Genomic DNA, 18,981 nt, shown 5'->3' on the forward strand with positions numbered 1-18,981 from the left:
GAGATCCTGAAGAAAGCAAAATGGAGGGGTGTATGTCTAACCTAATGGCCTGCAACCTGACCTACAATGGAAAGCTGGAGGAGATGAAAGAGAGGATCCTGGCTGATAAATCCCCGGCTACCAGAACTGACCAGGACAGCCAAACTGCATTGCATTGGGCAAGCTCAGCAGGACATACAGAAACAGTTGAATACTTGCTGCACTTAGGGTGTCAGTGAATGATAATGATGCAGGTTGGGCTCCTCTTCATGTTGCTGCTTCTGCTGGCTAGAAAGAGATTGTAAAAGCCCTTCTGGGAAAAGGTGCTCAAGTGAATGCTGTCAATCAAAATGGCTGCACTCCTCTGCATTATGCAGCTTCCCAAAAAAGGCATATTTGTCATGTTACTAGAAGGTGGTGCTAATCCAGAGGCTGAGGACCATTTTGAGGCTACAGCAATGCACCGGGCAGCAGCCAAGTGTAACTTGAAGATGATTCATATCCATCGGTACTACAAAGCATCCACAAATATCCAAGACCCTGAGGGTAACACTCCTTTACACAGCCTGTGATGAGGGAAGAGTAGAAGAAGCAAAGCTGTTGGTGTCCCAAGGCGCAAGTAGTTACACTGAGAATAAAGAAGAAAAACACCTGTACAAGTGGCTAAAGGTGGCCTGGGTTTAATACTCAAGACAATGTTGAAGAGGTAAGCAACTTGCATTTATGCTTTGTATGTTTTGTGCTTTTTCTCAGTGTCCTGGAAACTAACGTACTTGTGCACAAGTTCTCATCTATGAATGATGTTTTCTAACCTTCAAAGTCTTATAAACATGTTGATAATTACTCCTGCTGAGGTACTTGCTCTAAGCTTACAACTTGCTTTGCAGGCGTTGAATAACTATTGAAATTGTTCTATTGTTGTATATTATTCTGTATTGAATCTTGGTTAATTCTGAGTAAATGGTTGTGTGGCTGTTGTGAGTCTTCAGTAACCTCCCATGTACCCTCTATCCCCTTCTAAGGCAGAACAACACAAATAGAACCAGGCCAATTATTCTGCGAAGTATTTCTAGTTGGACTCTAGACTGTTCCTCCATAAGTTGAAACACATCCTACCTTTAGTGTTTATGAACACTAAAGTAACCAAAATAAAATAATAAAAAAATAAATACTTCATATACAGTAACTTCCCACCTCTGGGTAAGTTTAACCGCCATTTTCTGAACATGTGATGCATGAAGTTGTATGTAAACCCCATTGTGCCTGCATAGAAAATGATTAAAAATGTTGCTGTTGTAACTTATATGAACTTCCTGCTTGTAAACCCCTCTCGCCCCCACTGAGCCATTTCAGCAGCAGCAGCCCTGACTGTTCCTTTCCTTGTGCAACAAAATAAAGGGACCTTTCTACTCTCACACCTCAATCACTTGTTTATTGGCTGAGTCACACCTAGCAGAACCTGGGGTTTCCACCCAGCAACAACATGCACTATTGGTGGTTTAAAAAGAAAAGGAAGAGAGGAGCTGGAGACAGCAGGTAGAGTTAACTCTTTCAAGTTATTTTGCTTTAAAGAAAAGTAGAATAATGGGGCACAAGCTGGAAGAGAGAGTGCAATTAAGAGAAGGTTTATTTATAACAGCATTCTTGTGTGTTAATGGGAATGATTCCATAGAGAGGGAAAATATGTTGTGGAGAGAGAGCACCCCACTGATGGAGAAATATCCCTGAGTAGGCAAGAGGGCTTGGGATCTAGTACACAAGGGGAGGGGTTGACTTTGGGTAGTTGTGTGAACTGTTCATCTTCAGTAAGAAGAAAGGAAATATAATGTATGGGCATAAAATTTGGTAAGTAGAGAGATGTGATTATTGGTGGTAGCCTTTACTGGTTGTGTTAAATTTTTCAGTGAGATGAGGGCAAGATTTCAACAGAGAATGAGATGGAGAAGACTATATAGCAGTTTGAAGAGAGAAGAGAAGGTATGGAATTACAACATAGGCGAGTAGGAAGATAAAATGCTATTGGTGTTAGGTGTCCAGCTTTCACATGCATATGAGACAATTGAAAACACCATGGCTTGGGTCAGGTGCACCTTAGGCCTCAAAGTGACATCTTTGCTTTTAACACTTTAAAGAGGTCTTTTGCAGGAGATTTGCCCAATGCAATACATTCTTTGATTTCTTGACTGCCGCTTCCATGGGTGTTGATTGTGGATTCACGTAAAATGAAGTCCTTGACAACTTCAATCTTTTCTCCATTTATCGTGTTGTTGCTTATTGGTCCACTTGTAAGGATTTTTGTTTTCTTTATGTTAAGGGACAATCAGTAGTGAAGGCTGTAGTCTTTGATCTTCATCAGTAAATGTTTGAAGTCCTCTTCACTTTTAGCAAGTAAAGTTATGCATTTGCATATTGCATGTTGTCAATGAATCTTCCTCCAATCCTGATGACACGTTCTTCTTCAAATTGTCATTTCTAAATGCTCAGCCTAGAGTCTGTTTGTTCAGCTTTTCCAACAATTCTTTAAACCTTTTAATACACTGTAGTAAATTTTCTCGTGTTCCAATCGGCTGGAGTGGATTCCGTTCTGTTACTGAGTCATGACCAATATAAAAGCAGATGGAGGCTCTAGGTGATTTATCTTCCACTTAGCTGTCTTGAGGTAGAACCTGGAAGGAGAGAATTGGGAATGTCAGCTCTAAAGAAGACAGTGAAAGAAGACTGCTTCAGGAAGGACAGGAGTTCAAGGAGAGACAGGCTGGGTCTAAGAAGTTGTCCTAGAGTTTAGGATCCCATGGAAAGGCTGTTGCGATCCTTCACAAAACTAAGATAAAGAATGAAGACAAGCTTATGAAATTCTGGTCACAAAGTTGCAAAATGTGAGCGCTCAACGAACAGTCTATTTTGGACTCAATGTGAAAATTAAATAAAACATAGGTAATGTACCCGGCCCAGTGGATTGTACAAAATAGGCAGATAAACATAGTCACTGCCATCACTATCTTATAATATTAGGACAGTTAAATATGTGTGAAATGAATTGACAGCCTGTGGGTGAAAAGAGAGAAAACTTAGATATGGAGATCAGCTCTTATAAGGCTCCTATCCACTCAGTTATTCCATCTCCTACTCTTCTTCCTCACGAACCCTTCTTATCAGCCATTCAGAAACATTTATGGTTTCTTCAACTAGTCAAACTGGTTGATGCCTTGTGCCTTTTTTAGTGTCATTTCCTCTTTCTGGAACACCCTTCCCCTATCCTTATCATTGCCTCTGTTAAATAAGTTTTACTTCCTGGTCTAATTTAGATGTCCCTCTCCTATGCTCCTGTGTCACCCTTTGTTGTCTTTATCAAAGCTTTTAGCACATTGAACTTTAATTGTTGATCGATTTGTTTATCTTATTTGATTTAATATTCTTGGCATATGCTCAGCCCATAGAAAGTCTTCAATACATGTTTTTGAGTAAATGAGTAGATGTGGTGTCATTCTGTTAGAGAATATTTCATCAAAAACAGATAAAAAAACAGATCTGGTAAGAATTTAAGGAGATTTGGTGGCGCAGTGGTTAAAGTGCTCAGCTACTAACTAAAAGGTAGGTGGTTCAAATCCAACAGCTTCTTTGTAGGAGAAAGATGTGGCAGTCTGCTTTCATAAAAATTACAGCCTTGGAAATCCTATGGGGCAGTTCTACTCTGTCATATAGAGATGCTATGAGTCGGAATTGACTTAACTACAGTGGGTTTATGGGTCTGGTAAGAATTTAGAGAAGAGAAAATGGAAACTGATATTCTAAATTAGGGATTTTTGATGGTTGATTTGAGCTCAGGAGAGGGGGAATAACCCTCCAATTTATGGATGAAGAAACTTGACAGACCAAGAAGCTTTTATATCTTACCCAAGTATATTATCTAAGGGAGTCATGGAGTCACCCTGTCGCAAGAGCTTGTAAGACCCATGTGATGAAGATCCATGTGCAGTGTGCAGCAAGCTGGTGCCTCAGACTATGGACATCTTCAGAGATGGGTAGGTTTAGGTTCCTTCCCAATGACCAGTAGAATAGAAAGATGGTTATAGATCACACACTCACCTGTGCTCCAGTCCATAGAGATTTGTGTTATTGTTCCTAATACTTTTTTACATTTATGTTTAATGCATTTGTGTGTGTGTCTGTGTGTGTATTTGACTGTGTGTGTTTGTATGTTTAGCAATTATGGACCTATACAGAGTTACTGAAAGATTGGTGGTTTGAACCCACTCAGCTGCTCTGTGGAAGAAAAGACCTGGTGATACGCTCCATAAAGATTACAGCTTAGAAAACCTTACTGGGCAGTTCTACTCTGCCACACTGGGTCACTATGAGTCAAAAAAAGACTTAATGACACCTAACAACAGTAACAACAAGGAGAGATGAACCTGAGTTCTCTCCCATTTAAAAATGACTGCAGGAATAAGTCATGGGCATTGAGAAAAAGCTTGAGGAATGGACTGTTTATTTCTTCAGCAAGTATCTATTGAGCATCTTCTATGAGTTGGGCATTGTGATAGTCACTAGATCATTTTTGGAAATTGTATTAGCCATTTGATTTCTTGTGAATGAATTAAAAAATTTACAAATAGCAATGCCAATTTACTTATAATTCTCTTTAGTTGAAATAGCAGTTACAGGAAATATTAAACTAATCCTGAAATACTAAAACATACTACCTTTAAATATATGGAATTCCTTCTCTAAGACTCAAAGGAGTGAATATATTATATTATAGCTTTTATGTATATATGACCTTACCCCTCAAAATGAAAAAGTATGTCTTCTTTTTAAGAACTTACAAAAGGAAAATTATGTCATGAAGTATGTCTTAAATGATCCCCTAAATATTTTATAAGTAACATATTGCAGCTTTAACTGAACTGACGTATTTGATAACTTAGGCTGGAAATACCTGGTATATTAGATAAGACTCTTTCGACAGTGACAAAAACCCAGCAACAGTGATTAGGAGAAAAGGGAATTTATTGGCCCAAAGTCTGTACAACTCAAGAGCTTAAGCTAGCTTTAGAAATATTCTGGTAAAGGGATTAAGAAAATATATTCTTTTTTTTCTCTCCTCTTTGTATTGGTTTCATTCTTACATAGGTTGACCGTTTGTGACTGTATGATATCTATAGCATATTCAATTTTTACGTCCTTGTACTTCAGCTCTGTGGGAAGAATAAGAGCCTTTGTCTCAGTGTTACCAGCAAAAAATCTCAGTTAGTTTCATTTGTTCTGATTGGGTCACGTGCCCATTTCTGAACTAATTATGTGATCAGAGGACTTCAGTTTACTGATTGGTTTATGCTTGAATCCCTTGCTCCACCTGAATGGCAATGGCACAGAATGAGAGAGTATGTGTTTGTCTGTTGGTAGAAGGGGTGAAGGGGGAAAATTAGTGAGCCAACAGGAAGGTAAATTAATTTTATATATAAAAATAATAGAATTTATAATAGGTCTTTTAGTTTAAGTAAGATCCTTGATAGAGGTAGATCTGGAAGAAAGGCTTAGGAATTTACTTCTGAAAAAGCAGTAAATGAAAACCTAGTTGACTGCAACAGTCAGGTCTCATGGTCTACAGGGTTACCATGAGTTGGGGGCTAAGTGAACCACAGCTAACAAGAGCTGTATCTATCACAAGCTTGCTGGATGAAGTCACTTCATCTATACTGAATCTATACAGTTTCTATTCCTCTAAAATGAGGCAATTAGACTCATGACCTTTAATTTACACTCTATGAATAAGCATATTTTTTAAAGATTTAAAAACACACACACACATTTTTCAGGATTAAAAAAAAAAAAAAAACCTGCAGAAGGAAAGGAACAATGTAGTATTTGGCCTTTATTATGGCTGGTGATATTTTATATGAGGACCAGTACACACCTTTGAGTGTAGGCCTAAAACTCAAGAATCTTAAAAGCTAGTATGATTAATCTTAGATGTCTTTATACTTCTTTTTATGCTAAATTTTATTTATTTTGTAGTTGTTGAGAATATACACAGCAAAACATACACCTATTCAACAATTTCTGCATGTACCATTTAAGGACACTGATTACATTCTTTGAGCTGTGCAATCATTTTCTGAGTTGTTGCTCCCTCATTAACATAAATTCACTGTCCCCTAAGTTTCTTATCTAATCTTTTGAGTTGCTCTTTGATCAATTTGATCCCATATAGATCGTTCTTAAAAGAGCATAATGCTTATGGCAAACCTTTTTCACGAGTTAAGCTAAACAATTGTTCAGTTTTAAGATGACTTCAGGGGATATTGTTGATTTACATTTTAAAGGTTAACTCAGGGCAATAGTTTGAGGGATTCATCCATCCCCCATGGCTCCATAAAGGCTAGCGTTCATGTGTACAACAGTACTAAACATTGCCTGGTCCTGCGCCATCCTCACAATTGTTGTTATGCTTGAGCCCATTGTTGCATTCACTGTGTCAATCCATCTCATTGAAGGTCTTCCTCTTTATAACTGACCCTCTACTTTACCAAGCATGATGTCCTTCTCCAGGGACTAGTCCCTCCTGATAACATGTCCAAAATACATGAGACAAAGTCTCCCCATCCTGGCTTCTAAGGAGCATTCTGGCTGTACTTCTTCCAGAACAGATTTGTTTGTTCTTTTGGCAGTCCATGGTATATATTCAATATTCTTTGACAACGCCACAATTCATATGCGTCAATTCTTCTTCGATCTTCCTTATTCATTGTCCGGGTTTCACATGCATATGAAAACCAAAAAGAAAAACCAAACCCAGTGCTGTCAAGTTGATTCCGACGCATAGCAACGCTATAGGACAGAGTAGAACTGCCCCATAGAGTTTCCAAGGAGCGCCTGGAAGATTCAAACTGCCAACCCTTTGGTTAGCAGCTGCAGCATTTAACCACTACACCACCAGGGTTTGCCATGTCTTGGATCAGGCACACCTTAGTACTCAAAGTGACATCTTTGCTTTTCAACACTTGAAAGAGGTCTTTTGCTGCTGATTTGCCCAGTGTAATACCTTGTTTGATTTCTCAACTGCTGCTTCCATGGGTGTTGATTGTGGATCCAGGTAAATTGGAATCCTTGACAATTTCAATCTTTTCTCTGTTTATCATGGTATTGCTTATTGGTCCAGTTGTGAAGATCTTTGTTTCAATTTCTCTATATCCTTGCCAACATTTGTTAATTTCTTGGTTTTTTTTTGTTTTTAATCTTAGCATCCTAGTGGGAGTTAAGTGGTATCACATTGTGGTTTTGATTTACAGCTCTGTAATAGCCAAAGATGTTGAGCATCTTTTCGTGTGTTTGGTGGCCATTGAATGTCTATTCAAATCCTTTGTCCATTTTATGGTTATTTGCCTTTTTTCAATTGCTGATCCTTCTTCTTTGTTCTCGTTTCAATCAGCAGTATCTATCAATACATCTTGATAGCATATTTGATCAGTTACTGACTATAGAAGTTGGTAAAAATCTTTAATTTCCTTAACTTTCGCATTAGTGGTCAGTGCCTAAATTTGAATAATTGTCATATTAACTGGTCTTCTTTGAAGGGGTATGGATATTAACCTATCACTGAAAGTGTTATACTTCAGGATAGATCTTGAAATGTTCTTTTTGACAATGAATATGATGCCATTCCTCCTCAATTTGTCATTCCCAGCATAGTAGACTATCATAGTAAACTATGTAATTATCTGATTCAAAATGGTCAGTACAAGCCAATTTCAGCTCACCAATGCCTAGGGTATTGATCGTTGCACCGTCCATTTCATTTCTGATGACTTCCAATTTTCCTAGATTCATACTTCGTACATTCCACATTCCGATTATTAATGGATGATTGCAGCTGTTTCTTCTCATTTTAAGCCATGTCACCACAGCAAATGAATGGCCAGAAAACTTGACTCCACCCACATCATTAAGGTTGACTCTACTTTGAGGGGGCAGTTCTTTCCTAGTCATCTTTTGAGTGTTTTCCAACCTGGGGGGCTTGTCTTCTGGCAGTATACCAGGCAATGTTCTGCTTCTATTCATAAGGTTTTTCCTGGCCATTTTTTTTTTTCAGAAGTAGACTGCTGGGTCCTTCTCCCTAGTCTGTCTTAGTTTCAAGCTCCGCTGAAACCTGTCCACCACAGGTAACCCTGGTGGTATGTTGAAAACTGTGGCATAGCTTCCAGCATCACTGCAACACACAAGCTGCCATAGTATGACAAATTGACACAGATGTGGTGGCTGACAGTTGCCTGGTGGTGATTGGAATGCAAAATTTGGAAACAAAAGAAGACAGATCAGTAGTCGGAAAATATGGCCTTGGTAATAGGATCGACACTGGAGATTGTATGATAGAATTTTTCAAGATCAATGACTTATTCATTGCAAATACCTTTTTTTTTTTTTTTTAACAACGTAAATGGGGACTACACATGAACCTCACCGGATGGAAAACACAGGAATCAAATCGACAGCATCTGTGGAAACAGACAATGGAAAAGGTAAATATTATCAGTCAGATTAAGGCCAAGGGCTGATTGTGGAATAGATGATCAATTGCCCATAGGCAATTTCAAGTTGAAGCTGAGGAAAATTAAAACAAGTCCACATAAGCCAACGTACATCCTTGAGTACATCCCACCTGAATTTTAGAGACCATCTAAAGAATAAATTTGACATATTGAACACTAATGACCTAATATTGGATGAGTTGTGGGATGACATCAAGGACATCATACATGAAGAAATCAAAAATTCTTAAAAAGGCAGGAAATAAAGAAAAGACCAAAATGGATATCAGAATAGACTCAGAAACTTGCTCTCAAATGTAGAGTAGGTAAAGCAAATGGAAGAAATAATGAAGTAAAAAAGCTGAAGAGATTTCAAAGGGTGGCTTAAGAGGACAAAGTATTATAAGGAAATGTGCAAATGTCTGGAATTAGAAAACCAAAAGGGAAGAACATGCTCAGCATTTCTCAAAGTGAAAGAACTGAAGAAAAAATTCAAGACTCAAGTTGTAATTTTGAAGCATTCTGTGGACAAAATAATGAATGACTTAGGAAGTATCAAAACAAGAAGGAAGGAATACAAAGTCACTGTACCAAAAAGAATTGGTTGATGATTAACCATTTCGGAAAGCAGCATATGATCAAGAACTGTTGATACGGAAGGAAGAAGTCCAAGCTGCACTGAAGGCACTGGTGAAAAACAAGGCTCCAGGAATTGACGGAATACCAATTGAGATGTTTCAACAAACCGATGCAGTACTGGAAAATTGTAAGACAGGTACCTGGCCAACCAACTGGAAGAGAGCCATATTTGTGCATATTGAAAATAAAAGTGACCCAACACGATGTGGAAATTATCAAACAATAGCATTGATATCATAAAAAAACGTAAGTAAAATTTTGCTGAAGCTGTTTCAAAAGCAGTTGAAGCAGTATGTCGCTAAGGAACTGCCAAAAATTTAAGGTAGATTCTGAAGAGGACGTGCAGCAAGAGATAGCATTGCTGATGTAAGATGAATCTTGGTTGAAAGCAGAGAATACCAGAAAGATGTTTACCTGAGTTTTATTGACTATGCAAAAGAATTAGTCTATGAGAATAATAACAAATTATGGATAACTTTGGGAAGAATGGAAATTCCAGAACACTTAATTGTACTGGTGTGTAACTTGTGCATTAGCAATGAGGCTGTCATTTAAAAAGAACAAAGGCAGGGTGCTTGATTTAAAATTAGGAAAGGTGTGTGTCAGGGTTGTATTCTTTTCACCACACTTATTTGATCTGTATGCTGAGCAAAAATATCTGAGAATCTGGACAATATGAAGAAGACTGCAGCATTAGCATTTAAGGAGGACTCATTAGCAACCTGCGATATGCAGATGACACAACATTACTTGCTAAAAGTGAAGAGGAGTTACAGTACTTACTGATGAAGATCAAAGACCATAGCCTTCACTATGTTTTACATCTCAACATAAAACAAAAAATCTTTACAACTGGCAATAAGTAACATCATGACAAATGGAGAAAAGATTGAAGTTGTTAAGGATCTGAGTTTACTTGGATCCACAATCAACACCCAGGAAGCAGCCTTCAAGAAATCAAGGGACCTATTGCACTTGGCAAATGTGCTGTGAGAGACCTCTTTAAAGTGTTAAAAAGCAACGATGTCACTTTGAGCACTAAGGTGGGCCTGACTTAAGCCATGATATTTTCAAATCTCTCATACACTTGTGAAAGCTGGACAAAGAATTAGGAAGACTGAAGAAGAATTGATGCATTTGAATTATGGTGATGGTGAAGAATATTGAATATACCAGGGACTGCTAGAAGAACAAATAAGTCTGTATTGGAAGAAATACAACCACTGTGCTACTTGGAAGCCAAGATGGCGAGACTTCATTTCATGAGCTTTGGACATGTTATGATGAGGGTCTAGTCCCTGGAGAAGGACATTATGCTTGGTAAGGTAGAGTGTCAGTGAAAAAGAAGATGCATTGACACAATGGCTGTAACAATGGGCTCAAGCATAATAACCTTTATGAGGACAGAGAAGGGCAGGGAGTTATTTCCTTCTGCTGTACAGTGGGTGGCTATGGTTGTAATGGACTTGACAACATCTAACAACATTTGTTTTTTTGTTGTCAAGTTGTAGAAGTTTTATATACATTTTGGTTATTAGATTCTTGTCAGATATATCATTTCTGAACATATTCTTCTAGTTCGTAGCTTGTCTTTTCATTTTTTTGGTAATGCCTTTTAATGAACAAATTTTTATGAGGTCCTATTATTTATTTATTTATTTATTTTGTGTTTTGCTATTTGTGCTTTAGTTATTATACTAGATAATTCATTGTTGAAAGCTAGGCTTGACTGTGTTGCCCCTGCTTGTTCTTCTAAGAATTTTATAGCTTTAATTTGCACATTTAGGTTCTTAATCCATTTTGTGTTTGTTTTTGCATAGGGTGTGAGAGATGGATCATGTTTCATTTTTGTGCATGTGGAAATTCAATTTTCACAGCACTATTTTTTGAAAAGACTCTTTGTTCCCCATCGAATGAACTTAGCACCCTTGTTAAAAATTGTTTGACCACAGTTATGTGGGTTTATTTCTGGACTTTCAATTCTATTCCATTGGTCTGTGTGTCTATTGTTGTACCAAATACCAGGCTATTTTGATTACTGTAGCTGTACAGTATGTTTTAAAATCAGGAAGTGTAAGTCTTCCTACTTTGTTCTTCTTTTTCAACATTGTTTTAATTATTCGGGGCCCCCTGCCATTCCATATAAAATTGAGGATTGGTTTTTCCATTTGAATAAGGATTGGTTTTTCCAGTTGAATAAGTATGGTGAAAGGATATGACCATGACGAACTTTTTTTTTATTTGTAGTTTAGATGAAGGTTTACAGAGCAAACTAGCTTCTCATTAAACAATTATTATAGACATTGTTTTATGACAGTGGTGACCAATCCCACGACATGTCAATACTCTCCTCTTCTTGACCTTAGTTTCCCTGTGCCTAGTTCTCCTGTCCCCTCCTGCCTTCTTGTCCTTGCCTGGCCTGTCTAATCTTTGGCTAAAGAGTAAACCTCAGCAGTGACTTCATTACTGAGCTAAAAGGGTATCTGGGGGTCATACTCTCAGGGTTTCTCCAGTCTCTGTCAGACCAGCAGGTCGGGTCTTTTTTTTTTGAGTTCGAATTTTGTTCCATATTTTTCTCCAGCTCTGTCTGGGACTCCCTATTGTGATCCTGTCAGAGCAGTTGGCGGTGGTAGCCGCAGGCCCCATCTAGTTTTGCTGAACTCAGTCTGCTGGAGGCTGTGGTAGTTGTGGTCCATTAGTCCTTTGGACTAATCTTTCCCTTGTGTCTTTGGTTTTCTTCATTCTCCCTTGCTCTAGATGGGGCCTAATGCACACTTTTTAATGACCTTTTGCTTTCCTTGATGTCATCCCACAACTGGTCTTATATTTGGTCATTAGCATTCAACGCATCAAATCTATTCTTGAGATGGTCTCTAAATTCAGGTGGAATATACCCAAAGTCATACTTTGGCTCTCGTGGACTTGTTTTAATTTTCTTCAGCTTCAACTTGAACTTGTACATGAGCAATTGATGGTCTGTTCTGCAGTCGGCTGCTGGCTTTGTTCTGAATGATGATATTGAGCTTTTCCATTGTCTTTTCCCTCAGATGTAGTCAGTTTGATTCCTGTGTGGTCCATCTGGTGAAGTCCACATGTATAGTCTCCATTTAGGTTGTTGAAAAAAAGTATTTGCAATGAATAAGCCGATGGTCTTGCAAAATTCTATCATGCAGACTCCAGCTTCTTTTCTATCACCAGGCCATATTTTCCAGCTACTGATTCTTCTTCATTATTTCCAATTTTCACATTCCAGTCTCCAATAATTATCACTGCATCCTGATTGCATGTTTGATCAATTTATGACTGGAAAGTTAGTAAAATTCTTAGTTTCTTCATCTTTGGCATTACCGGTTGGTGCATAAATTTGAATAATAGTCATATTAACTGGTCTTCCTTATACGTATGCGGATATTATCCTACCACTGACAGCGTTATACTTCAGGATAGATCTTGAAATGTTTTTTGAATGATGAATGCGACATCATTCCTCTTCAATTTGTCATTTCTGTCATAGTAGACCATATAACCGTCTGATTCAAAATGGCCAATACCAGTCCAATACTGATATTCCTAGGGTATGGATTTTTATGTGTTCCATTTCATTTTTGACGATTTCCAATTTTCCTAGGTTCATACTTCATATATTCCAAGTTCTGATTATTAAACGGATGTTTGCAGTTGTTTCTTCTCATTTTGCAAAGAGCTGTCTCCTCAGAGTCTACCTTAATGACATGGATGGAGACAAGCTTTGGGGACCTACATTTGCTGATGTAGGTCCCCAAAGCTTGTCTCCATCCATGTCACTAAGGTAGACTCTGAGGAGACAGCTCTTTTCCAGTCATTTTGAGTGCCTTCCAACCTTACGGGCTCACCTTCTGGCACTATATCAGACAGTGTTCTGCTGCTATTCATAAGGTTTTCACTGGCCAATGTTTTCAGAAGTAGACTGCCTGTTCCTTCTTCCTAGTCTGTCTTAGTCTGGAAGCTTCACTGAAATCTGTCCACCATCTGACCTACTGGTATTTTATGTATTGGTGGCATAGCTTCCAGCATCACAGCAACATGTAAGCCACTATAGTATGACAAACTGACAGAAGAGTGGTGGAACATCATGATAAACAGACAAAATATTGAAGTTGTCAAGTATTTCATTTTACTTGGATCTGTAATCAATGCTCATGAAAGCCACAGTCAAGAAATCAAACAGTGTATTGCAATGGGCAAATATTTTGCAAAAGGCCTTTTTGAATGTTAAAAAAGCAAAGATATCACTTTGAGGACTAAGGTGGGCCTGACCCAAGCCATGATATTTCCAATTGCCTCATATGCATGTGGAAGCTGGACAATGAATAAGAAGGCTGAAGAAGAATTGATGCCTTTGAAGTATGGTGTTGGTGAAGAATATTGAATATGCCATGAACTGCCAGAAGAACAAGCAAACCTGCTTTGGAAGAGGTACAGCCAGAATGTTCCTTTGAAGCAAGAATGGTGAGACTTTGTTTCACATACTTTGGACATGCTATCCAGAGGGACTAGCCCCTGAAGATAGATATCATGATTGGTAAAATGGAGGGTCAGCCAAAACTAGGAAGACCCTCAACGAAATGGATTGACACAGTGGCTGCAACAAGGGGCTCAAACATAGCAACAGCTGTGAAGATGGTACCAGACTGGGCAGTGTTTCATTCTATCATACTTAAGGTTGCTACGAGTCAGAACTGACTGACTGGCATGTAACAACAACAGCAATCATCAGCATGAACAAAGCAGGGGATGAATATTGGGATGAACAATGAGGATTCATTGTCTAAGACTGATCCTCAAGGCTTAGACTCTAGCTCTCATTATGCCAGGAGGGAGGGTATTCTCCATCTATGAGCACAGATGCAACTAATTCTGCTGCTACTTTGTCATGTCATAGAGCTACAGTTCCAAGGCTTGGACCTTAGCTCTACAGACAGAGACTTCCTTGTCCCAAGCCATAAAAGTTGAATGACAGGACAGACCTGGTTCCAGGCTCTTCCATCTCATAATACTATTTTTTCCCTTTCTCTGATTATGCAAGGAGAGAGACCAAAACATCTATAATCATGTAACTTAAAAGCCCTGCATCCCGAGGGTTCTCTCCAGGAATCTGATGTCCAACCTTTCCAATGTGCCCATAGCAGAGCTATGCCCTGCTCTATAATATGCTATGCAAGTGAGTCCTGTACACCAGCTACTGCTGCTGTCCCTGTGAGTTCTTACCCTGATAATATTGCTCTTGCAGGTCTCTGTGTGCACCATTTGGTCACTTGTCCTTGTTTTCAGGACATGGGACACCTAACAATCTTTGCCACACATATCAGGACTAGCTGCTCTCAAGTTGATTCTGACTCATGGTGACTCCACGAGTGTCAGAGTAGAATTGTACTTCATTGGGTTTTCAGTGGCTGGTTTTTTAGAGGTAGATCCCCAGGCCTTTCTTCTGAGGCACCTCTGAGTGGACTGGAACCTTCAGCCCTTCAGTTAGCAGCTGAGCTTGTGAACCATTTGTACCACCCAGGAACCGCTTGCCGCACATAGCATAGGGTTGTTTTGATCCCTTTAATTTTTTTTTTTTAATGCTTCTACTTCTGTTTCATTTTCATTCAAAACCACACATTCTTTCTGCTTCCAATCAGTTACCTCCTACAGTTGCTAGCCTCAAGCCAGCCTCTCTTTATTCCAATCCTGTAAGTGACAATATTTTCTCTTTTCCAGCTTATTTTGGGTCATGTGATTATGCTACTTTCATATGAGGAAAAATTAATATAACAAAGAAAAACTTTAGAGGCAATACAGCTTGAAGTCCTTATGCCTTAGAAGCAGATGATCGGGCCATTCATCACTGATCTCCACCTTCATTTACCATTGACATAATGATCAAGGAATAAATAATGCTCAAATCCAGCATTTATACAGGAGACAACTGTTTGCTGATTGTTCCTTTGGACATGGCAGTACAAACCCAAGTGTTAGACTTTGTTTTTTGACATGGAAGAAGTAAACTTTGCTTTTTAAATATTTATTTCTCTGTCTAAATTTTTGGCTAGCAGCCAAGCTTTTCACCACTGTGCCACCAGGTCTTCAACTACAGTGCAACAAAAAGAAGAGTAAATCACAGTGGTTTCAAACAAGAATGGAGGAAAAAAATAAAATCATAACCAAACAAGAAACATCTCTGGCCATAATAAAGGGAATCCTCAGAAATTATACACTTGTTGTTTAGAAGAACATTGTCTTCTGAACTAGATCTCATGTAGAATTCTACCTTTGATGGGAAAAATGTACATTGTTCCAAAGCTAACCACTTTCATGTCTCCTCCCACAGAACTTCTCTTCTTTAAAAATGCACAGAAAAGATACTAATACTTATATTAGTATTCTTGGGCTCCCATAACAAAATACCACAGACCAGTGGCTTAAAAGAACAGGAATTTATTGTTTCACAGCTCTGGAGAAGGCAGATTTCAGGATGACACCAGGGCCACGCTCTCTCTGAAGGTTCTTGGAGAAAAAGTCTTCCTTATCTCTTCCGGCTCCTGGTGGTCTCAGGCATTCCTTGGCTTGGAGCAGAACTCCAATCTCTGCCCCCATTTTCCCCTGGCCATTTTCCCTTTATGTCTGTCTGTGCCTTTTCTTCTCTTTTTATAAGGACACTAGTCATGTTGGGTTAGGGTCCACCTATTCCAGTATGACCTCACGTTAACTAATTATATCTGCAAAGGTGCTATTTTCAAGTAAGGTCACATTCACAGGTACTGCAGTTAGAACTTGACTATATTTTCTTGGGAACACAATCCAACACCTAACAATGCCTAACTAAAAAAAAAAACAAAACAAAAAACCCAGTGCCGTTGAGTCGATTCCAACTCATAGTGACCCTAGAGGACAGAGTAGAACTGCCCCATAGAGTTTCCAAGGAGAGCCTGGCGGATTCGAACTGCCGACCCTTTGGTTAGCAGTTGTAGCACTTAACCACTAGGCCACCAGGGTTTCCAATGCCTAACTAGAAATGTCAATTCAGAAGGTAGATATGTGGGCTCAAAATGTAAACTGTGTGAGCCCAAATGTGTATTTATTGTATTGAAGTCAAGGTCTGACCAGGGTCCCATGATGGCATAGTTTTGGGAAGAGAGGAGGAACTTGATATCTGGTGAATGAGTGAATCGATTACATAATCAATGCTAACAGCTTTCATTTATCCAGTGCTTACCAAGAGCCAGGTACAAGCCAACCTTGTCAACAGTACTACAAAGAAGGCATTGTTTTCTCCATTTAGAGTTGAGGAAAGCAATCCAGGCTCAGAGGTAAAAGATTTTGTCCTAAATCAAACAACTGGTGAGTAGCAAACATAGACTTTAAACTCAGGTCTGTTTGCTCCCTAATCCTGAATTCTCTCCTCTGGCCCTCACTATGTAATCACTTTTGTTTAACTTATGAGTTGCTTATAGGTGTAAAGTCCTGTGATACGTAGCTATCCATCTCTTTCTGTGTATCTATCTACCTACTACATCCCTACCTATCTACCTCTCCGTCCATCTGTCCATCCGTTCATCCATCTGTTCATCCACCCATCCATCCATCCATCCATCTGTCTGTCCATCTGTCTATATAAGATGAAGTCCTTGCTTTCTAGGGAATTAAGTACATTTTCCAACAACCAGACATGATTGCTTAGATATATCTACCTGCTCTACTCTTCTTATAATTTTGGTGTTGTCATTTTCTGTGAAGTTTATTGATTAATCTAATATTCACTGCCTCACTTTTTAATAAAAGCAGAGTGCAATGTCACCATTTTACCCCTGGAATCTTAACTGGTATGTATAAGCCAAATGATGTACTAATAGCATTGGTGGGGATGAAGAAAAGAATATTTGTGTGAGTTATGTAGGGGTAAATGTTTGCTTTTTCCTCTACCTAGCAATATGGTGGCAGTATTTTTTACAAATAGGGTATGTAATTATGTGTATATTTCAAACAGGTTGTTTATATTTTCCCCAGGGTTTAACTTTCTTAGATGTCTAAAATACTCTTAGGGGAGGGAGGGAATGCCATAATTTTTTTACAATCAGACATTGTCCCTGTTTCCCAGGCAAATTCAATGTACCTTCTGTTGGGTAATTGGAATCCAAGAAGTAACATGGAGTGTTTTAACAAAACATGAATGAACTGTATTTATAATGGAACAGCAGAGATTTTGAAACCCAAACTATTTATGCTAGAGAAAATGACAAAAAAGGCACAATGAGAGATCAGAGTGTGTTGACTCAGTTGTAGAATTTGGCATTCAATGCATTCAACATAGGTGAACATGAGTAAATATTTCCAGAAGACTGGTCCTACACCCTTTATATTTATGGTGTAGAGTCTCACTGCATTTTTCAGACAATGCATTTTATTCTTTTTGGGTGAGTGGTGTTGATAAACCTACATCTTTGAAAATGTGCTTTAAAAAGTAAAGCTTGTATATCTCAAAAAAAAAAAAAAAAAGAAAATGAAAAACTTGTCAATTCCAACTCATAACGACTCTACGTGTGTAGAGTAGAACTGCATTCCAAAGGGTTTTCAAGGCTGTACTCTTTCAGAAAAAGGGTGTAATCAGGCCTTTCTTCTGAGGTACCAGTGGGGGAGTTCAAACCTACAACCTTTCGATTAGTAGTCAAGTGCTTAACTGGACTGGTTGCGCCACTCAAAGATTTTGTATATCTCAGATTGGTATTGGTATTTTTTTCCCTTTCTATTTTGAGTTAATTTGATGGGAAAGGGGTATTTTGAGAGCAGTGAGTAAGCCTCACATTGCTTTCATATGTAGTAATAGACCCTTTCAGAGAAGTTAGTGTGTTTGCATATGTGTATGCACACATGTGTGTGCATTTTGTATGTGCCTTAGAACATTTAGAGCTCCCAGTGTTTCATAAATGCAATAACTTCACACTCAGGGTCACTATATGAAACAGTGTCAAGAGGCCAAGTGCCACCTTGCCGTGGGGACAAGGTGGGCTGGGCTGGACTGTGCAGTGTGGTAGGAAGAAGAGAAAAGGCAGCTGGTGATTAAAACAACCCCGTGAACTTTCCATTTCCCCTCATATACACTCCTGGAACAATTGTTTAATTACTCATACAAAAATATAAACATCCTCCTCCTGTATCCTCTTCTCAATCTTTCATTCTGATTTTCCGTTAGTTGGTTGATCGTTGTTGTTCTTAAAATTCTTAGGTTATTTTTATTTTCTTGTGAGAATAGTGGTTCTCAATCTTCTTGGGGTCACATAACTCTTGATAAAGTAGAGGGTCAGTGAAAATGAGGGAAACCCTCAATGAGGTGGATTGATATGATGGCTGCAATAATGGGCTCAAACATACCAAAGATCATGAAGATGACACAGGACTGTTTCATTCTGTTATACATGGTGACACCATGAGTCGGAGCTGACTTGGTGGCAACTAACAATAACAACCTCTTTGAGATTTCTACAAATAGTAAGGTCTTTCTCCTAAGAGAAATTCACAAATGCTCAGAATTTTAGGCAATTCAGAGATCGCCTGAAGTTCATCCATGCAACCCTGGTTAAGAAGCACCATTTTCTATGATCTCCTTTTCTGTTTATCTTGATCATTATCCCACCGCTTCTTGTGCTGTCGTAATACCTTTCACTTGCAACTTGGCTAAATGCTGCCTGTTCCTAATGTTAATTGATCAAAGATGTTCTATTTCTTCTGCTTAATACAGTGGTGGAGGGATAAGAGCAGGCAGTGTGAGTTTCTCCAGACCCACAATCCCTCAGTAAGAATCCTACTCTTCTGTTAT

At 38.7% G+C, this 18,981-nt stretch overlaps 1 pseudogene; it reads left to right on the forward strand.

Moving 5' to 3' along the window:
* The window catches only part of LOC135231180 (26S proteasome non-ATPase regulatory subunit 10-like), a 95,519-nt pseudogene that overhangs the window by 51,622 nt on the left and 24,916 nt on the right, over positions 1–18,981 (forward strand).

This window comes from Loxodonta africana, chromosome 4, assembly GCF_030014295.1.
Source record: "Loxodonta africana isolate mLoxAfr1 chromosome 4, mLoxAfr1.hap2, whole genome shotgun sequence".
NCBI lineage: Eukaryota > Metazoa > Chordata > Mammalia > Proboscidea > Elephantidae > Loxodonta > Loxodonta africana.